The sequence below is a fragment of the Geospiza fortis genome, unplaced genomic scaffold, assembly GCF_000277835.1.
Source record: "Geospiza fortis unplaced genomic scaffold, GeoFor_1.0 scaffold12, whole genome shotgun sequence".
Taxonomy (NCBI): Eukaryota; Metazoa; Chordata; class Aves; order Passeriformes; family Thraupidae; genus Geospiza; species Geospiza fortis.
Window position 1 is genome coordinate 374,945 of NW_005054323.1, and position 7,816 is coordinate 382,760.

The following is a 7,816-nucleotide window of genomic DNA, read 5'->3' on the forward strand; positions in this document are numbered from 1 at the left end:
GTTTTTTTGTGGGTTGGTAAGTTTACATATTTTGCCAAGTAATAGTGATGAAATAGTATATAAATATCTACCAATTCCTTCATCTAAGAGTCTTGTAAGTCAATGAACATACTTCCTTTAAACATGCCCTGAAGAACTCATTTTTGAGTTAAATATCATCCACCTTCTCTGCCACTTGGACCTCATAATGCTAGAATAAAGTTATGCAAGAGGTTTCAAAGGTACCTTCCTCATCCTGTCCTCAGTTATCAAACAACAGTAATCCCGTCAAGGCCAAATAGAGATACGGAAATCACATAAGAGCAGGAATTGAGGAAAATGGATAGTGAAACACAAAGCATGAAGAGACTCAGATTTAAAGGAAAGAAACAGAATAACTAGTTGCACTAGCTAAGAATTAGGCTATCAAAAAAACCCCCAAAACCAACAAAACAAACAAACAACAACAAAACAAACAAAAAAACCCACACACACAAAAAAAAACCCCAAAACCCAAAACCTGACAAACACTGCCAAAATGCAGATCCATCACTTAAACACACATATCACCAATCCAAATCTGAGACTGCAATTTTAATCACATAAATATTTAACCAGAACCACTTACTACAAGAAACACCAGAACTCGACATAACTTACAGTGTTGCACAAAAATTTGTCAGTGTATTACGTCCTGTGTTAAGCCTCAGTATAAAATCGTTCAGCTCTGCTGAAGCCAATGAAGCTTCACAATTTACATCAGACACAAATCTTAGTATGAGCACACAATCTACATAAAAAGATTGGTATTGGTCCATCAGGGAATAGACCAAACAAATTATATTTGGGAATTAGTAGTATGAGTTTGTGGTATCTTCTTTCCTTCTCTTATTGCATCCCTTAGAAGAAGCCCTAGGTGGGGGAGAGCAGGGCATTCTTTACTTGGACCTGGTACTGGTTTCTCTAAAATGAATGATTCATAATTCCAGTTTCCAGCTGAAAGAACCAAAAGAAACCATTACTTTTCCACAGCCATACTGGTTGAGACCCAGAAGAACTTTTGTCTAAGTGCAACTAATTCAATAGCTGCTCTGCAGTACACTGGTAAATGCACTCTCAGTACCGAACACAACAGTAAAGCAAAGTTCATGCTCTTGGAAATCCTTGAAGAAAGAGTGGACAGACATAATTTACCATAAGCAGGTCACATCCTCTTACACTTCCCTACTCACTTAACAAGTCAGTTTCAAGTTAAGCCTTTGCAGCTATGTCATAGCAGTGAGAAAGAAAAGAGTAGAATGATGTAGCTGTACCCTATAAGGGGAAGTTGCTCTTCTGTTTAATTTAGAGGGAGATCTGAAATAAAACCTCTCCCTAACTGAAGTCTATTTTTACCTTCTTCACAACTACTTTACCTTAATGTTACTTATCATCAAACATTAATACTCTAAAAGCTTTGAATTGCAGTGGGCGACGCTGAGAAATGTAATTTGCCTGCCTGCCCTTAAGAATATCAACCCTATTCTTTAACGGAATATTTTTACTGTAGTACAGAAGAAAAACATACTGACTCACAGCTGGCTGAAGTCACGTGAAGAGCTTGGAAGCTCCCACTGCACACCACAGCACTGTTGCGCTGCCAGAACCTGGCTGGATAGCACCAGACAGACCACATGTATCAGTTCACAAATACTGGCTGCCACCTCTAAATTAAGCCCTTAGCTGCCTACGAAGCTATTTGCTTGATTATACTATAGCATTCTGCATCTTCTTCAATGAGTAGTCAGTAAACAATAATTGTCTTCAGTCCCTTAATTTAATCTCTCCAGTGTAAACTACTGAATAATTCTAATAAAGGGATTCAGAATCACACACCTAGGTTTGCACATTGCAGCCTACAACAGCACATTCATCTCGCCACACTTCAGCAGCTACTGAGCAATGTCACACACTCACACTTCACCACCACTACATTTTGGAAACAATAGTTTAAAATTCTTATCTATAAGAGACAGCTCCTCCAAGATCTCCTTTGAGAGGGTAGTCTTCATTTATGCTCATTATAAAAATGAAAGGATACAGATTATGTTTAACATCAGTGAAGAAACTTCTGAACTGCAAAAGCATGATGAGAAAGTGGGTTCTGATCTCTTTAAAGCCATCTAGATTACTTAATGCTCCTTAGTAATTTAAAAAACTGATTCCATGCCAACTTTCAAATCTTTTCCTTAACCTGAATATAAAAGGCCAGCAGAAATATGTCTTCCTAACTTACTTACACTATTTCTTTCTGCTTAATGTATGTTAAGGTATACTACTCCATCTGGAGCTATAAGGACATGTTGGAAAAAAACTAGCACATGTTAGTCTTAACAACATAGATGCAAGCAAATAACAGTGTAGTGCAGCTCCAGAAGTATTTCTGTTGCCAAAAAACTTCTCTTATGGGAAATATATTTTCTTAACACTCCAAAAAATAAATCAATTATATGTCTAGCTCTAATTCATACAAAAAAAGAATTTAAAATTAATAAACACTCACTGGTGAAATGAACTGAACTCTGAACTCTGGAAAAACTTTATATTCCAAGTTGTTTTTTCACTAAGTCTTTAGGGAACAAAGACAGCACACTTCAGACATTGAACAGTCAGTAGATTAATTACCATTTAATGACAGGTCACGTACGTCCCTAGTCTAGACTACTGTGAGAGCTGTATGTTAATATTGAGAATTAAACATTGCAATCTTCCCTGGTGCCATATCTTCTTACAAACTCAAATGTGATACCAAGTTCTTTAAAAGGTGAGCTAAAACTTAGAGGTATTTTCAACAAATGCAGACTGATTCATTGTTATGCATTAAGATAATGTAAAATTTGTAAACTTGAAACAATACTTAATGAAACCTGGCATATCGAACTGGATTACATTTGTAGTCCCTCTGAAACCAAGTTTAAAATAATGCTGAAGTGGCAGGGACTTACAGTTGGAAAATGAAGCCCAGAGCTACACAAGTTGCATATCAGGAATGTAGAGTTTCAGACAGGTGTAGGCATCAATGCTATAATCTCTGCTCAATCAAGAAATTCTCCTGCACAGGACCAAGCTTTCTCTAAGAAGGAAATGCCTAACAAGCAATGAGTGTGATACGGACACCCAAATCCAGCAAATATTCTACAAATACACAAGCTTACTCCAATTATTTTATTCTATTTTGCTTCCTCCATCTGGTACCATAAGTATGAGATTTAGTGAGGATAACTTCAGGAAACAGAAACTCTACTGCTAGAGGAGAGCGCTATAACTCAGGAAAGATGCAGTGTGTCAAGACCATCCACGGTGGACCTACTTAACATTCAGAAATTTTACCAGTGCTTGACCCCTCCCTTGGCTGCCCAGTGTCTCCTGACAAATTCTGAGCAAATGCTGCGGTGTTTTTTTGGGGTTTTTTTTGGTTTTTTTAAACCGTGAATCACCCTGCATTTCACAAAGAGTGAAAAACTGGTTGCCACTATCACAGGTTCCCTAAGGGCTTTTTCCTCACATTTAGAGTATTTGACCACAAGTCACAGAAGAGCTCAGGAAATAGCTCTCCACGTGCCAGTACAGCAGCTCTGGAGACAACACAATTAGCTCTGGGATCTCTCTTCAGAGACACAGGCATGCCCATTTTTTCAGCAAATCCTGCACTACATACTCAGGTAATGCATTGTTCAGGACAATCTGAAACTCAGCATCTCACAGGCAATGTCAGAGATCAATTAATTTCAAGAATTCTCTGTTCTTGATGCGTGGCTGTGTCAGCTGGCAGGATGCAACAGGGCCCAGACATTCTATGCCACAACAGTATACTATTATACAATTAGCAGCACATAGCTGCCACTGCAAATTGATTCTCCAAAGCCATCATCTTGAACAATTAGTGCCAACCCACCAGCTTAAAGCAGAGGAAAATGGGAATTCAGTAGAGATAACAATTCTGTTTTGGCATTCCAGGAGCAGATCTGTGCTCTTGATTGTGAAAACAGCTGCCTGGAAAATGGGAAGTTTCCAGCCAACCTCAGTTCCCACCTTACAGCATGAAGGCAAAAGTAAAAATAAATTAATATGCCTGGAATGCAAAGTTTAAAGAAAGTTACTGTAAGACAGGGAAAATGAAACATAATATACCCTTAGTCTTATGTTTCTGGTTTCAAGTCAAGGTGTTTCTTTTATTCTCTTCAGAGAGCAGACTACCAAATCAAGCAAACTCTCAAGACTTTTCATGCACCTTTCCAGATTTAAGATTTATGCTCTTGATGAGCTCCATCTTCAGCTCCATCTTCCATCTTCAGTATTTTCTCCATTTAGAGACCTGTCCTCCCCTTTGAGATCCCTAAGTCTTTACATTGCATCAAGACATGAATTTTTGATGTTTTTCCAAGAATACATGACAGCTACAGACATGTATTTTCCTTCTCAAAGGTATTTTGGAAATGTTGATATTCCTTTTTATTGTCAGAAGGCCAAACAATGACCTATTATTCTAAAAGATATATCCTAATCTCTGTCCTTATACTTAGCTTCAAAACATGTTTTTTTCCTCATCCTCTGTGTATGAAATAATCTATGCAGATTGCTAGGATGAGGCTTAAACTCCCATACAAACCCTTTATAATATATATGCTAAAAATCACACAGTAAATCAACATACAAAAGGAGAGTAGTGAAGGTGGCTTTCCATTATTTCTCAACAGAAAGCAGCCATAAGACTAATCTTTATTATTGTTGTTGTTGATGATGTTATTATTTCCTTGCAAGGATGAAAGAACATCTCAAAGGACTGAATAAATACAAATATAAGTGACAGTTCTTTCTCCTGCAGAACTACCTAGTCTTCAAAAATAATAGAAATAATAGTAGTAACGCAAATACTCTCTTTTCAGCACTTGCATACCCGATCTCTATAGCTGTCACTGGCCTTGATGCAAATGAGAATGGAAAAACATCCATTGCACAAGAGCACAGTAAGGTTTCAGACAGCCATCCCTTATATGCATCTTTTTAAGTCCCTCAGTGAATAAAAACATTAAAGCTTCTCGGTTGCTGTCAAAACCTCAGGATTCTCTTGCTTTCAGGTGCCCATACTCAGACAGTGACTTTCTGGAAGAGATGGTAGCTGCATATTCTTTGGAATTAGATAGCACTTCTGACGTATATCAGTATCCCCCATAACAGTCTTTTCCTGTCTCTGGGTTCTAACATGTTCAGTATTCCTTGACTCTTTCAGTCAACATAAGACATTCCTTCTGAAATCTCCTTTGAAGTCAGTCTTCTCCCACATATACAATTTCAACTGTTTGACAATAATATTTGGTTTTATTCAGTTTAAAATTACTGGCTATTGGAATATCAAATACTCCAATCAATCTGCTCTGGATCATTGGATCATCAAGACATGTATCTGCACCTGCTACCCTGTTTAATGTTTAATTCACTGGATGCAGTGCACTTCATGCCAGATACAGTACTTCCAAAGGGTGGAGCAAAGATGCAAAATTTAAAGCCCTCTATCCAGTAAAATCCATCTATATCCTGTTAATACATTACATTTGCTGAACAATTTGAACTCCTGACATCTCAAAACATAGTCTCCTTTCCATTAGCCAGCAAAAAATTTCTTTCTTCTGTTTTCATTTAAGTCCTGAGAGCCTACATATGGTCATAACCTCTACCCCTTTTCTAAGCAATTATTACACAGAGAACCCAACAAGTAGATGTTTTTCCATTCTGCAAATGATACCCTCCGCTGCCATGGTTCACCATTGGCTTCCTAGACTCCCTTCCAAGACCTGTGAAACATCTTCTGCAGCCCTAATCACAGATTTGTGTCTTCTCCAAGGCACTCTTGTCTTTTAATGAAAAACATACATGAATGGAATTTCACATTATGTTACTGAAACATTCCAAAAGGGTTATGGGTTGTCCTTTTCATGTTTACTTCACCCTGTCTAGCACCAGAAGGGGTTGCCACTTTCTGTATGATGACACCAATTCTACCACTTAAATTTAGCCTATGTGTTTTTCAGAGAATGTTTCAACATCATTTGTTGATGCATTTTTCAGATGCACCTTTCAGATGCATTTTTCACCGCTTCGCATTTATGCGCTCTTCACATATTTCACTTTATTTCACTTTATTTACATTATAGTATAGTCCACTTTTTATTGTAGCTGGCCAAGCTTTTGAATTCATAGCTTGTTCTATTAGCATTATTCCACTTGAGGAATCCTGTTCTTCATTTAATAGAAGTAGTTTCTTACTTGCACTGCATATATTAGCATAATGATGTGCTTATTACACTTTCTGCACAATTGTCAGAATCCAGAATATTTCTAATACTTGCACTGACTGCCACGTTGCTGCTACTGTTTCCTTTCCACATTTCTGTACTAGGCCGGTTTGATTTTGAGTAAATTCTCTGTCACAACAGTACACCCAGACAACCATCCTGTGTCTTTGAGTTTTCTCTTTGTATTTCTGTTTGTTCCCCTATGTGACATATGCAGTGCTCCTTCTAGACTGTGATCAGCTTGTATTCATAAAGCCTGCTCATGGCTTATGCACATTACATAGTTAGACCCACAGAGTCAATAAAACTGCTCCTAGCTGGAGGGTACAGTATATACGTTTACCAGGTGAAGATCACTGTGTGCATAATGTGTTCCAAAACCTGTTTCCAAAAATTAGGAGAGGTAAGACTTGAAAGGAGAATAGGAGATGAATAGGCAGTAGACTATTCACCCACCTAGTGAGTGAGGAAGAGAAAAAAAAAGACATCTTTTTATGAGGTTGAAGACCACACATTTGGAGGAAATGCTGTAAATAATGCTCCAGCGGCATCTGGTGCACCAGATTCAATTTCTTTGATTCCCTAAGGAAACATGATTCCAGCCTCTCAGAAGATACCATATTTACAAAGCCATCTGAAAGAGAGCAATCTCTACCTTACCTGTTTGTGCTGTTCTCATTTTGGCTGTAACTTAACATTCAGTGAAGCAGGACTCAGCTGTGTCACTACACAAATGAGCATCACAGTTTCTTAGCTAAAGAGACTGTCCTGCCTTCTGACCCAAAAGCACATTTGAATGCTCTATGCCAAAAAAGGCAACTCAGACAGGAAGAAGCAAGGCAAGCCCACATCTGTACACCATACAGGACCAGCGGTTAAGATGCTCACATGCAAGACCTTGGTTCAGACCTACGCTCTACTTCTAGCAGAGCAGCTCTTCACATGCATGCTGAAATGGTTCACCTAGGACCACAAAGTCAGTTTACCCCACACTATGACCCTGCTTGCTAAAAGAAAGGTCTTTCTTTTGTCCCCCACCCCAGTGAACTTAGTCCCTGGTGTTTTCTTAATAGTCAGTGGGGATGGAAGGGGATAACTGCATGGGGTAATTTGCAGTGGGAACCTAATTTAGCCTCCTGAATCACTTCCTGGAAGAAAGTAGAGTAGCCTACTTCCATTGTGGAGAGTAGCCAGTTGAGTTAAGTGCCTTAGCTACAGAGTTAGTAGGGAGTTGCCAGATTTTAAATGCTGAGGCCTGAGACAGTCCCAGACATGATTAGTTGGTCCAGCACATGATACCCAGCGCACATGCTGTGGGAAGGTCTTCCAGTCCATGCCCAGTAAGTCTGACATGCCCAGGATGTGCACATGATTTATCCGCATATGCTTGCTATGCCGTCTGGCATTCAGAAAACCAGACAGTTGTTGCAAAAGAATGGGAAGTCACACCCTATGCACTCTTCACGTGAATCTTACTGCGCAATGTGGGGTAGCCATGCTCCACA